General features: G+C 37.0%; 1 protein-coding gene across 1 annotated transcript in view; it reads right to left on the reverse strand.

Moving 5' to 3' along the window:
* LOC306875752 (semaphorin-5B-like) overlaps positions 1-13246 on the reverse strand; it is a 134180-nt gene extending 120934 nt beyond the window's left edge. Inside the window, exon 1 of the mRNA XM_079426471.1 lies at positions 13127-13246. The gene's annotated coding sequence lies outside the window, so the exon portion shown is untranslated. The remainder of the gene's footprint in view (positions 1-13126) is intronic.
* Between the last annotated feature and the right edge of the window lie 2395 nt (positions 13247-15641).

The raw sequence follows: 15641 nt of genomic DNA on the forward strand, positions 1-15641 counted from the left end.
CTGTAAGTATGTTTTCTTATTTAAAGAATTTGCCACTCACGATTGAAGCGCGAGTTTTGAGCTGTGTAGAGAAGCGCTTGTTGTTTCTCTGATCACAAATGCAGACATGATAATGTTTACACGGCGCGATGCAACACGACACGTAAAAAGACAGTATAAGTCATTATAATCAAAATTATGTCCCCACTGGATGCAATAAATGCCTCATTTATAATGGGTTTTATTGTTTTTGTGTTGGTGGCATGACAATATAGTAAGGGGGCATAACATTTCAGTCTCCTGTTTGGGGTAGTCAGCCAATCACAACGCACTGGATAGCTGGCCAATCAGAGCACGCCTTGCTTCTTAGAATGATAAGCTTTGTAAAAGTCAGCGTGTTTCAGAAAGGCGGGGCATAGAGGAGTAACAATAATGTACAGTATGTGGAAAATAATGTGTTTTTGAACCTTAAACCACATAAACACATTGCATTACACCAAATACACAAAATAATGTTCTTTTTAGCAACATCATTTGACCCCTTTAAATTAATTTGAGGAACATCTTGCAGCCCTAACAGACTGGTTACCCACTGAAGCCAAGCAGGATGGGAGATCTCCTGGGTAAACTAAAGTTGCTGGAAGAGGTGTTAGTGAGGCCAGCAGGGAGTGCTTTTCTTGTGAACTGTGTGGGAGCAAACAAGGCCAAATTTCCCCATGGCCCCCCATCCATCACAGCCTCTTAATAACCCTAGCTATAAATTGGCTGCATCACATTCATCTCCACCAAAAACTGGTGTGTGATGAGCATTGTGGTGCACTATGGCTGGGGACACGTCATCTAGATGGATTCTGCACACTGCTAGGGTTGATTTTCTGAAAGCTTGAAAAAATTCTAATCAGCTGAAGCAAAAATATTTATATAATGCATTCAGATACAGAGAAGTAAATGAATTCATGGAGCACAAAGTATAGTTATTCATCTGATCATGTGATCTCAACATTCTTTCATAAACATTACAAAATCTTACCAGGCTCAAACTTTTGAATTGTGGTGTGTATATGATATAATTAAACTGTATCTCTGTCATGTTGTTGAGACAGTCTCTCCCTAACAACTATATTACAATGACTTCTGGCTGCTTTCTACACCCAACATGATTGTTTTCCGTTTCTGTCCTATCACAGTGGGCTGGACGGAGCAGTATAGTGCACTCTGAATGTCACTGTGGCAGGAAACTGCAGTAGCAGAGGGAGGGACTGATCAGCAGCATCTCTATCAATGTCATAATTAAGACTTCAGAGGGCAGATGTAAAGAGGAAAGATAACTGACGTAGGATCAAACGTACACTCGCTCACAGATAAATGTCTGTGAGGTCTAGCATTCATTAGCGGCGGAGATCCAAAATAGATAAGCAACACATTTGGAGATAGTGACTGGAGGGCTGGAGGATTTGCTTTTGAACATAAGCAGTGCGAGACGAGCCACACATTCAGTTGGCACTTTTTCTTCTCCAGTTCAAATGGCAAATAACAACACCAAAGCAGCACCTGCCAGCTTCATAACATCATCATGACTAACAAAAAAAGTCCAGCATAAGATGTTACTGCATTCTGTACACATTATTTCTATGTATTTAGTATCAGAAGGATATCTACGGTTATTGGGACACGTGCTTTTCCAGTGTCTCATGGCATGAGCACCACATACTGTATGTAAGAGTTAAGTTAAAAATAGTCAAACTTTTCAGAAGTAACGCAACAAACTGAAACTGAAAACTTTACACTAGCATTCAAAACAGTAAGTTTCCACAGAAATATTAAGCATCATAACTGTTTTCAACATTGATAATAAGAAGAAATGTTTCTTGAGCACCAAATCAGCATATTAGAATGATTCTGAAAGGCCATGTGACACTGAAGAAATTCAGCTTTGCCATCACAAGAAAAATTACATATGACAACACATCGAAATAGAAAACAGTTATTTTAAATGGTAATTTTTCACATTATTACTGTTTTAGTGTATTTTTGATTTTAAAAATGCAGTGTTGGTGAGCAAAAGTGATGTTTTTCAAAAAAACAATTCATTCTGGTCTACACTTGTCTTCTCAGTAGGGAACTGCTGTCGCTTAAAAGGCAAAATAAAGAATTGATGTTGTGGCTGAAACATTTCTGACAACTGATCTGATATTCCACAGGGATTTATTTAACTGTCAACACTCCTAACATCAAATCTGGGACTGTTAACAAACATTTCCAGTATAATAAAAATAATGTTTCCATAAAGCACTCCAAATGTTTTAATTCAAGTCATTTACAGCCACATTTCTGGTTATTAAATCCATCTCTCAAAGCCTGATCCAGCCTATTAATTAAATTAAAGGTGCTCTTCAGAGATAGTTAATGATTTCTCACCAATTCAAAAACCCACATCTACTTTTCTCATGGTGACGATGTAAATCTATCTCAAAGAGACATGTGACTTAAAAAAAAAATCTGACATTGGCACTGAATTCACTTCTATTGACAGTGACACCACCTTCCAAGAAAGAGAGGAGAAGAAAAAAAAGACTAAACGCAGCATAACGGCAGCACAAATTGGCCGTCTACGCTTAACAAGCTTCTATTTTATGTCTTGTTTATTCCACTCACAGCACAGTGGCAGCAGTTCTGTCATTTTACAAACCCTAATAAATAGAAGCACGCTTTTGTAAAGTCAAAGCCCGGGCTGCCGCTACATTGTAAACTGCTGAGGGCTGCCGGGCTCAGCGCCAACTAAGAAGCAAAAAGACATGTTTACTGTTAACAGTTGGAGGGAGATGGGTATTTGGTGGGGGGGACATGTGAAGTTGGCTCATGTTGGCTCAGCATTGGATCTAAACCTCCAAGTATCAGATCTGCGTGCCTACGGGATGAGCAGACCACCCTAGGCCAGATGAAATGGAACTGGTACCATAGGGGGTAGAGAGTCTGATGAGGTGGCCCTTAAGCTTCTTTCCCACGAAGGTGTGAGAAATGGAAGACTTCAATTACATTGGTTCCATACATGTTTCCAACCGGTGGGTCGAGACCTGAAAAAGGGATTGCAGGTCTTTTCTGATTGAAGCATGGACAGCTGGGGAAATATAGGTATATGATAAAAATAATAGAATGCAACTAGCCATGTAATAATGCATAATTCAAGGTCTAGTTCACCCAAAAGTGAAAAAGATCTCAGCCTCATGTTGACTCTCTTCCGTGAAACACTAAAGAACAGTTTGTTTTGTTTTTTGTTTTTACAGTTTAAATCAGTGGGGTGAAATGTTTGGTACCCAACATTCTTCAAAATATCTTCTTTCAAGTTATACAGAAGAAAAAAGTGACTAAATTTTTGGGTGAAAAAAGTCAATTTTGTACAGTATTGGATTTGACGTCTGAAGAAGTTGAGACACACTAGTATAGAAGACCCTCTGCAAACTTCTATCATTCTCAGTTTATGAATCTAAAGCCATATATATTTATCCATAATATCAGGCTGAAGAAAGCTGGGGGACTGATTATGTAAGCAGCTCGATGTAGTTTTATTGGTGATCTGAATGCCATTCACATTCACTCACATTGATCAATGGGGTCAATATAGTCGTACCAGACAGACGAGGTACGTCTGAACTCGAAAAGTAAATAAATACAGATGGTGAAACGAATGAAAACCTTTTCATATGTGTTTGCTGCATTTCTTTTAAATCATAAAGAAAACTGAATACCACGATGGTTCCGAAGGTCCTACAATGCATTATTTACACTCACCACATTGATTTTTTTTTTTTTTAAATTGGTTGCATTGGTTGTACTCTAGGGACATATTGCCTGGATTCACTGATCGATTGAACTGGTTATCCACTGCTCTTCCAGAGGGTCTTCTATCCACCTCCATGTGTGCAGATCCGTATCCCCCTCAAACCCTTTAAAACTTTAAAAACTCCCCTCTTGGGAAGCTTTCAATGGGGCTCTTGTCCAAGGCCTAGCACTCTACTGTCAGAAGAGGAGGTCTGAAAGAAGACATATTTGCTTTAAAACATCAAACATTTTGCCTGCCTGATTTACACAAGTCTGTTAGTATGGCACTTTCTTCCTAGGATGTGTTCCTGTGCTTGCCACCTTTCCTTAAGGCAAGAAGCAAGTCAGGGTGTCAAGGCTAGTAGCACTTTAGGTTGCAATTTAGTGAGCAACAGAGAATTAACAGTAAAGGAAGAAAAAATATCTTGCTTCTCTTACATGACTGCAATGACAAGGTTGGTATTCACTAGCCTTTCATCCAGCCATCCCTGATTGTTTTGACACTGGTTATGTTCAGACTATCCATACTCTATACTGCATACTAGGAATGTTCCTGAAACTAAATACATTATGTGGAAAGTTATAAATTATGACTTCCAAATATTAGAAAATATAATGTTTAGACTGATTTTAAAACAAACAATGATAAAGTAGTATTCTTTATATATATATATATATATATATATATATATATATATATTTATGAACTATTTTCAACCGTTAACAGAACACTTTATACAATTAAGGTTATCTATCTATCAATCTATCTTCACTGCACACCCCAATACCTACTTTATAAATATAGCATATCAAAAATTATGCAGCACACAACATGACTAAAGCAAAATGTGGACTGATTGACATACATGCTAGCAGGACAAGCTGTACCAAGAAAACTGAAGGAATTTTCATATAGGTCACATGAGAATAAGCCAAATGTCTGAGGACCACTGTGAGCTGCTCTTGACTAATGGCAAAACAAGGACAAAGTCATCCATCTATGTTTATAGATTTTGAACTGAAATCCCCATTACAGGTTATCTCGAGCGAATTAAGAAAAGCCATTTAGCAGAAAACCATCCCAGCCCAAGGATAATATTCAGATCCTGACATTACTCATTACTCTACAAGGACACAAACTTGGAAGTTGGAATTGGGGACAGGGTCACCTAGTTGTGCGCCCACAATTGCGCCCAATCTCCAGCAGATCTGGTTGAGCATTAACCATTCCTCGCCATACAATGCATGTGAAATATAATTAATTATACCACAGTTACTACACTGTTGTCACGTAACCTCACCACATTGCATATTTAACTAGCGAGCGATGCCCAACTATCTTGGTAATAAAAATATATATTTCACAATCTTTATAGTATGGTCATGAGATAAGAGGAATGAGATACATTTTGAATTAGATCTTTTCGATGAATCACGTTAACAAAACCTCTGAACAATTCAGTTCACAAAACAAGTCATTTATAATCCAGTTTGAATCATTATGTTTGGATTGGAGCTTTTCAATGAATCAATTGATTCAGTTCACAAAACAAGCATAAATCATGCCTAAACCTCACTAATATGCTTAATAAAGTCACTGCCTTAAATGATTTGATCACTTAAGTAAATTGTTACTTAGAGAGTATACAAACAATGAGTGGTATTTTGTTACAGATGATAAAAATCCATGTTCATAAAATGATGTGGCAACATTTACTCCGCTAAGGGTTCTCCCTTTTTGCTATTTCCAAAATAGCAGCAAAAGCCGAGCCTTCAGATTCCCTATAGCGTTAACTCACCAGTATTACTCATAAATCTGCATAAACAAACTTGACTATTTATTGATGATGAGTGCAGGATGGGATTAGCATTACTCGTGGAGACAGGGCGGTCTCTGGATGTTCTGTGTTGATCTAGACTGGACATTAATCACTGTCGAACAAGGTTCTGTCTGTCGATGTGTTTGAGATGGACCTTTGTGCCCCAACTGAGAGCTACTTCTTATCACTATAGAAACAGCAACCAGCCACACCACATATAGGTTCGACTAGACTAGAAAAGAAGTTCTTGGTGCTAAATGCATGATAGACTATAGAATGGACAATGTTGGAGGCCAATGTTACAACCAAAATATAACTGTAGTCTTGTAGGTATGAACTTAATATAAGCCTATTTCTGTTAGAAGTCTACATCTGTGGTATGTTTAAACACTTCCTGACTCAAGATAAGGCCAAATATGACTCACTTTTCCCACGTCTATAGAAACCTAGTCTCAAAACCCCCCTCAAGGGGGCAATTTATAGACCTTTATAGGGTGTAAGACATATTGGATCAATGTCTGGAAGAAAGGCAAGGCCCCAAGAGGAAGATCACTTCAGGTCAGAGAGATAAGAGGCTTGATGCACGGCATGAATCTTGAAAGCACCTGATAAGTGACTCTGGTGGCTTTTTCCATTCTGAGGCCTTTTGTTCATCCGTCTTGCTGTATTCAAAAGAGACTGCAAGCAAAGGGCAATTAATATCTCATTTTACAGCCAGAGTTTACATGGTCTGTCATTCTGGATCTGAAAGGCATTCCTTTCAAATCTACATTTTAGAAATGTGCCGGGCTTTTGTGCCTTTTTCGAATTACCTATCAAAATTCAATATCAGAGTTCATACACCTCTGAAAATGACTGGCACCCAGAGGATGAAAGAAAGAATTGTCAAACTAAATAATAACCCGTTCTTTTATTCAGCCAAGCTGAATGAAATTGAGTTCTCTGTTTCTTTTAGAGGTTGTGATAAAAATCAGGTGTGCAAACACTGAATTAAAGATTCTCAGTGGACTGTCAGTGACAATGAGAGGGCAGAGAGGAGAAATTCTGTATCTGTACAGTGGTGGCTCTATATTTGCATTCATAATTTAAGCAATTTAAATGCATCTTGCTCTGGAAAGCACTGAAATTATAATTTACCATATGATTTAACTTTAAAACACCCCAATTTATATAATCAAACCATTTAGCAATGTTTTCTGTAATATTCCTAGACTCAATGTTTGAACCAAACGACCAGATCCACTAAATTAATTGGACCTCAAATGCTTAGAATGTTCTCCTAGAATCTCTCATATTTATTATCCCTGATTTTAAACAGTGATGTAGCATTTTGTCACACTACTTGGAAAAAACACCTTGTTACTGGAAAAGCTTCACTATTTCATGAATCTGTTTGAAATTTATTTAAGCTAGTAACAATAGTATTTTATTTACACTAATGTTGGACCATCCTCCATATGGAAGCAAATTTTTGCTTGAGAGTGAAAAAAACTTCAAAATCATGACTTTATAACTCACAATGTGATTTTATGTCTTATTTTAAACTTTATCTCACAGTTACCAGCTTTATTTTTCACTCAGAGTTGGAAATAGGCTTCAATATCTATGGGGTAACACACATCATTTGACTGCAAATTGCTCATTCACCTTTCTCCAACAGAAATAAACGAGTGGTATTATAACTAGACATTTTACCTTGTGAAAAAGACATAGGACAGAGCATGAAGATTTTAGGGGAGATAGCAAAGTGCCTCAAACCTGGGGTATTAAATCACTAGAATAGGGACAATGTTCCCACCGTGCTCCACAAAAGCACTAACACCCATCTCCCATAGTTGTGCAGGGTCACCCATTGCACTGAATGGGCCCCCTTTCTCCAGCTTTTGGGGGCTTCACCAACAACACCATCAATGGGAATAGTGTTCCTCCCCCACAATGGGCAAATCAACTGTGGGAGCATTTTGGTCTCTACCCTTTTCCCCGTCTCTTCATTGAAGCCTCCTTCGACCGAACAATGGCAAAGAAAAGATGCATGCCTTCACGTCCGCTTACATACAACTGTATCCCTCCCTTGACAGCAGGGCGGAGAAAACTAGCTTTACAAATATTAAAATGACAATCCACCGTTCATTATGACAAACGACAAACAAATAACCTGAGTTCTCAAACTGGAAGCGTTTGCATCGAAACAGATTTTCTGTTTATTAAAGACATTTCGCCACTCGTCTCTCTGGCTTCGAGAGCTGACAGGAACTCTTGAGAGAAAACTTCAGCCTGCTAAGGGACACGATTTCTCAATTGCGAAAAAGGTGGGATTAAGGAAGTATAGCGTTCATTTAATTAGAACCCACAAGAGTGAGCAATGTGTCTTGCTTGATTTGTGTAGAAACATCTCCATGACAACATAGGATGTAATTGTCGGTTGCAAGGCTTAATTGTTTGTTGTATTTCAGCTGCCGTCTGTCTGAAAGACATTCAGCAAAAAAAAACAACAAACACATTGACAAGATAAGATTCCAGACAAATTGAGCGCCTTCAATCACATCAAGTATTAATTAGGACTGCAGACAGCGAGCAGCTCAGCCGTATCACAGATCGCATTTCACAGACTGAGTAGCGCCCAGCCATCTATCCACACCAGGTTTCTGACGTTCAGAAGGACTGCGCTACGGACAGTTGCACATTTGAAAACAATATGAAGTCACGTATTATCAAAAATTAACAGACCAAGACGATAATCCATCAGCACGATTAGTTTTTTCCAGTTGAGCTCCAGTTGAACTGTTTGGGGAATACATTTAATTCAACACACCTCACCATCCCTACCCCTCGACAAACAAAAGATAGCAGGGCGTTCCTACAATATTCTTGAGAAGCAACCAAAGGCCACCAAACTCCTTCTGTTCCACCCCTTGATAGCAAGAATAATAATGAAGCAATTCATGAAAAGCAACAATTCACATCAATCATGGGATCAAAATAGAGAACAACACAAAAACCTTTATTCCCTTTCAGAGACGGCCTGGGAACGCCATAAGCTAAGTTTCCTCTTTCAGAACCAACAGCACCACAGGTTTAGGATGTGTCGCATTTCCACCTGACAAGCCACTGGGCCTAAACTATGATAATTCTTTGAATAGTCAAGTTAATTATGGCTCTGGCTTTCCCTTTCATTCTCTCTCTCTCTCTCTCTCTATATATATATTTCATAGTTTTTACTTGCGAAAAACTTTTTTTTCGGCAAAGTGGTGCAAGACATTTTTATATAATGGCAGACAGGAAACCCTATATCTTATATGAGTGTGTCACTTAATTACAGTCATTTTAAACAGCAAAAAAGAATAGTCAGATTCTTTAATTAGCCAACAGAGTGTCTTTGAGGTGCTTTCTGCCTAGCAAACATTTTGCACATATGTGGGAAGCAGAGATCTGAGAGCATAGCATTCAAAGCAAATAGTTTGACGCCCTATTGACACCCTAAGCAAATAGTTTAACGCCCTATTGATCTTTATAAGCACTTACTAGTTCATCATGTGAGAATGCATCATAGTACCTTTGTAGTCCAGGGTTTCGAAAACAGTCTGGAAAATAATATTATTAATAATAATCACAGTGATTTTGCTCAAAATCAAGAGAACGTCAACTTTTACACGGTTTATATTTATCATGTACATCAACACTCTCTACATTATGAAAACTAGTAAAACCTTAAGCGTCTTTTAAAAGCTAAAACAGAGACATGGCAGAAACAGGCTGCATTTGCAAACGTATCAGAGATTATTAAGCTTATTATGCGGCTAACATCATTTAGAGACTTTTAGAACCGCTTGTTAAAAACCTTCCTTTAAATATGGTTAAAAAAAAAACTCTAAAGTGCTTTGAAACGGAGCACTGTGCATACAAAAAGTTAGTTCCAGCTACTAGACTGACTTTACTAAACATGCCATTTCTCTCTCAAAAGCTAAAAAAAGTGATAATAAAGATGGTTTTGAAGAACCTGAATGGTGTCGACTAATGAATGGCTCCTTAACTGCTTTTACTTAGAAACTCAGGCACAGCGCGCACTCACACTTCAGCTGGAACATATTAGCAGACCAGCTCTTATGGAAGATATCATTAGGATAATTCAGAAAGATGAATTCTGGGTGCCTTGAGGAGATCTAATATTCAAAATGAAGAAGTACTATAATAGAGAAAATGCTTCTTCAGACCTTAATGAATGTTTAAAACTGTATTATGAGCATGAAGAATCTGCTGACAGCTTTTCAGAGGGAACTTTATAAATTTATGACTTCACACCTCTATGGTTCTGTCATCATTCACTCTCATTACGTTCAGAATCTGAGTGACTTTAATACTTCTGCAGAACACAAAAGATATCATAAAAATGTTGGTAACAGTTTCGTGACCATTGACTTTCATTGCATGGTAAAACACACAAAGACATCTTCGTGTATGCTCCACAGTAAAAAGAATGTCTTACAACTTTGGAAGGAAATGAGGGTGAGCAAAAAAATGAAACTTGTTTCAATTTTCAAGTTGTGACCCCAAAACAAAACAAAAGTACACTTGACAATGACGCTCTATTCCATGCAGTCATATCTACTGCCAGTCAGATCAAGTTCTTTCCCATTAAACTTTTATCCATACTGTCCCCTCTCAAATGATTGCTGCACATCAGAAATAATTCACATGGCACATCTTACGTATGCATCGCTAAAACTTTGATAAGGCTACTAAGTCATTGCTTCCCAAGTGCTAAAATTATTTATGTAGATATCAAATGCAAATGATCAGATTTCCTAACATTTTCAGGCCTCGTTTCTATGGATGTCACTCACTAACCGACGTCCAGATGAGGCTACTACTTAATCACTTACAAACTGACAAGAGATCTCATAAGATCTGAATACATGAAAACCTACTTTACATATAAAAAGACAAGGCCTCATGCACTATGAAAACATATGAATCGACTGACACATGTGGTAGTGGTGGGAGGGTGAAGCTATATGAATATTAATACTCATACACAAAAGCCTTCAGTGGACCGGTAAACAAACAGCCTCTTCGGTTAAGAGAGACGTTCAGAAGCTGCCTCAGGCACACGTAGACAAACACAATAGCGCCAGACTTCCTTCATCATATGAGTAATGACAATCTACTGTGGAGTGTCAGACCTCTGAGAGTGAGTCATACTATAAGGACCCCCTTGAGGTTTTCTCTTGAAATTGACATAGTCTGAACCTATAGAAATCCTGATCAAGCACCCAAGCAGCAAGCATCACTAATAAACAATTAAGATGCATTTTCCAAGAGACATCCATATAAACATTGCTGTGAGGGGTGTTTGGGTAAGAATAAGTGGACAGACGGTGCTTGACTAGAGTGAGTAAGCTTGGGTAAATATATCTCCAAATCCCCCTGAGGATAGTCAAGCTAAACATACTAAACCAGACCTCATTTATTTTCACTTTAAATTAAAAAAATGAAGATTTTAAATGAAAGATATTGGGGTCTCAAGGCTTAACAATGGGGAAATATCATAGGAATTTGTTCCCTCTCTACCACTATCAAGGATGAAATTGGGTCTATGAAAAAAAAAACCGCACTCATTCCCACAAGAAAGTTTTTTTTTGAGAATACTATACCTGGATCCATAATGATTTTCCAAACTAATGTGCTGATCAGTCTTACATTAAACCTTGATGTTGTCCTGGGAGAGCATGTGAGCTTGCACATCTTGATATATAAAAGCTCTTTGATTTTAGTTTAAAAGAACATCAAATGCAGCTATAATTTATCCCTACTTACAACAATGTGAAATCTAAAGCACTGGAACAGATTTGTACCGCTCAATCGTTTGCTTTTCATTAAATTAAAGCGTTTTCAACAAGGTTGTTGTTATTACGCTGGGATGAACCAAAAGACCTTGATTAGTTGCTTCAGGTATGTTTGATTGGAGTTAAAGCGCCGCAGGAAGGTAGTTTCCAAGATTTAGCGCCCCTGATTTAAATAGCTTCAAGCCAACAGGTGATTTTCCTTCTCTAGCATCGCGTTTGTGTGCAATCAGCCATCTCTTATGAGAATGTGCTTTGGCTGCAAGACTCGACACTGTCCCCTGCCGTTTTAGATCAGCTCTGCAATCTATGTTCTGTGCACCTGCTCTCCAGCTCGCGAAGATAACTTGAACATCATATGCAAAACCAAATGCAATCATTTCAGTTCAAACGACAGTGAAATGAAAAGTGGAGTTATCGAGAGAAAAATTAAATTTGAGCCATTTAGCCTAACAAAGCCTAAGAACAGATGTGAGCTCACTATAAAATGCGCGAGGCTGAAAATGGAGAAGTTAAAACTATGTGTCTTGCAGATATGACCCCACAATAATAAGTTCAGCGCCCACCTACATGTCTCAATAAACTGTCATTAGATGTGACAGGCTACTGTTTATGTAGCCTACATATTCACATTGCTGACCATAGTATAGGTTATTGGTCTTACCTCTTTTTATTGTAGTTTTCCGGCATTGGCGCCTTTGTTTGTGTTGTAATGCGAGCTTAAGTTATAGAAAGGGCTATATAAAAGAGCATTTATTGTTGCTGTTTTTACCGTATGTGCCTATGAAACAATATAAGCTGTATTAAAATGTCTTCTTTACCTTTCTGAATAACATCACCATTGCCCATCATTCACATAGCTACTGAATGATATATATGACAGGTGACTGACAGTAGCTATCATTCACAAACATAGCGACTCAAGATTGTTATTAAATAAATAATAAGCACATGCATGAATAAATACCGGTTACGCTTTTCAAATAACATAAAATAGCCTACGAATAGCTTTTCTGTTTATAAAGTTGCAGTGATTTAGCCCTGCTGTAAGTGTAGCTAAATATTTCCCTCCATCTCTTCTGAGAATTGTATTCGCAAATCCTGTGCGAAGTATGTTATTCTCGGTTAAAAGTAAAAAATATATATATATATATATATATATATATATGTCCTTCAAATGCCAAACGATGATAAAGGCGAGTGAAATACAGCGCGTTTCAATTCCAAAGCAAAATTCCTCGGATCCTGAACAGAACGTGAGCAGCGAGTAAATTCCGTGCACTGTACTGAATACTGTTTATATACAGTTTCCTTTCTTTAATAAAACTGTGAGAAGACAGTTTAAAAGACATGACATTCCCAATAAGCGTTTTGTTTTCACCATTAAGAGAGAAAATGTGCCACCAGGTTTTATTAGAAAACCACGAAGTCTTTAATAATTATAAAAAGCAACTAAATTACTAAAATTGCTACTGGTTCATGCGAACCCACTGGGAAATATTTATAAAAAAATCTTAGAGACTCGCTAAAATGCTGATCAAATGAACTCTGGACTGCAGAACTTCAGAAAGTACTTCACAGTATCATCCTACTCCAAGAAAATTAGAGGCGGGTTCTATAAATAACTGCGTTTAAAGGTGAGGTAGTGATATCTGAGAGTGTTTTTACCTTCTGATATTCTTCCTCTGGAGTAAACGTAAAAAGCAATCTCCGCTTTGCGTAGGTCTCCTGTGCAGTATCCCTTTGTCTGTGAATGACTTCCACCGATCGACCTGCAGCTGCTTTACTGCGCTGTGCTGGAAAGAGGAGGCTACTACAGAAGGGCAGCTGCAATTCAAACAAATGGGGGTGCAAACTCTGTTACGAAGCGCCACCTCACATGCATGACACAGTGGTTGCATTAGCCCTTAAAGCTCTCCTTTTACAATCTATATGCATTTTTGCAATAGAAACGTTTCTGTTAACCTGTTTCAAATGATCAATAAGACATTGTTTTTGGGATTCATCAACACCCCTGTATCATGCCCGGATAGTCTGTCCCTAGAATCAGTGAGGTACCATGGCAATTAATTAACTGTTTGGATCTCACAATGTTGCCAAAAGTGGCAATGTGTCATATAATCATGTTTTGGTGTGGTGCAATCAATAAACACACACAATGTACAATTGTACAATGGTGTACCATGATACTCAAGATGTGCCATTGTACCATGTTATATGGGAATGGCATGATACTAGCCTATATGTGTCATGGTACTGAACAATTACTATATTCACACTGTATTTTCATGGTATAGGCTTTTACAAAGCATTTCAAAGATGTTCAGAAACACAAGGGTTTACAATGATACTAAATACATGGTATTATCTTGGGGATTCTTTATTTGCCTCTAGAAATTGGACATACTTTAGTTAGAAGCACCGTCAGAATTTATGTCACTGAAAATGACAGAAAACCCCCAAATGTTTAAAATATGGGCCAAATAATTGATCAAATTGATATATTTGACATAAATAGTGTGTTTTATATGGTTAGGAAAAATACACCCACATTTAGGTAAAAAGTATGACTGAAAATCATTTCTAGATGGCAAATATAATCCCTTAAACTTGTATAAATTAAAAATTTAAATACATTTTAATTTTAAACAAACTAAAGGGCATTCCAGACAGTTTAGAAACAGATTTAGATCGAGATAAAGAGTTACAGTATATATATAAGTAAATAAGTAATATCTAATTATTAATGTGACTGCTCAATTATTTCCTCTAAATATGTCTATAGAAGGTGAATAGCATTTTTGACCTATAGCCAGCATAGGCTATATATTTAAGATTTATAGATTTAGCTTAATAAAATTAATAATAAAAAATAGGCCTATATATACATTCATAAATATTTCAGCTGTCCAACAATATTAACTTAAAATGTATGTGTTGTAAATAAATAGAAACTTAAAACTTTTGGCTTGACCCTTGAAAGTTGTTCTTCTTTTTGAAAACTGTGACAGTGCATACTGTGAAGTTGCAATATGCATTAAGCAGCTGGAGGAAGTGACTCAGTGCGATCAAGACAGTTGTGTGGGACCGCTGTCACATCCAGGTGGTGGCACTACAGTGTGTCTGACGCATAAGCACAAACATTGCAAATATGATATAATAATTGTTACTGTAGGCCTATTAATAAGTGCCTTCCTTAAGTAATGAGGCATGAAAACACAAGAAAATACTTATTAATATGGTCTACATAATGAAATAGCAACACTGAGGGACTAACTGTTTGAAAAATAAAGTTGTCAAATATAAATAAAACTGATACTTTTGACTGTCAGTTCTAATTAGGCTGATGATAAATAGCTTTACTTGGCAACCACTGACTGCAGTTATAAAAGATATTACTTGGCAAAAGAGTGGTTTATTCTGATTGATATTGAGCTGTTCATCAATTTGTAGGCCAAAACAGAAGTTTTTTGTTTGGTTTTTTTGCCAGTGGTTGAAGAATATTTATGCTTGTGTCCCAAGTTTTTCCTACACCATTTAACATTAAGAACATTTATAAAATCTTCTATGGGTTCAACAAGGTCACACGGGTTATAGTGAGCTTTATAGGCTAGTGTATATATATATATACATATATATATATATATATATATATATATATATATATATATATATTATAATTGTATAATTTTATGAAATTTTTATATAATTTTAAATAATTGTGCTTTTATTTTCTTTCACAAGTATATGGCAGCTAAATAAATGATCAGATCTTTCTTCTTCTTCTTCTTCTTCTTCTTTTATGGTCTGGCCATTTGCTTGCAAAGCCAGAAATGTTTTATATTTACAATAAACACACATCAAAATACAATAACTTTCAGTTTGACTGTGGTTCATTCCGTTCAATGAACTGAATTTTGAAACCATCCTAACTCAATTCATTCATTCACTGAACACCTCACATTAATCCAAAAGAGGCTAATTGCTTTCAGTTTTGAAGCCTGTGTTCAACAACATTTGATAGAATGAAATTTCGCCGTTTCTGCATGGCTGATAAATAATTTACATGAGCTAAAGCCATTCACATTTTAACAAATCACAAGTACCCGTTTACAGCTCCCTCAATAAACTACAATTCCGAAGAAACTACATTTCCTAAGAAGCACTGCGTTCTCCTGGGATT

This window comes from Barbus barbus (genome assembly GCF_936440315.1).
Source record: "Barbus barbus genome assembly, chromosome: 10".
In the NCBI taxonomy this organism is placed as follows: Eukaryota; Metazoa; Chordata; class Actinopteri; order Cypriniformes; family Cyprinidae; genus Barbus; species Barbus barbus.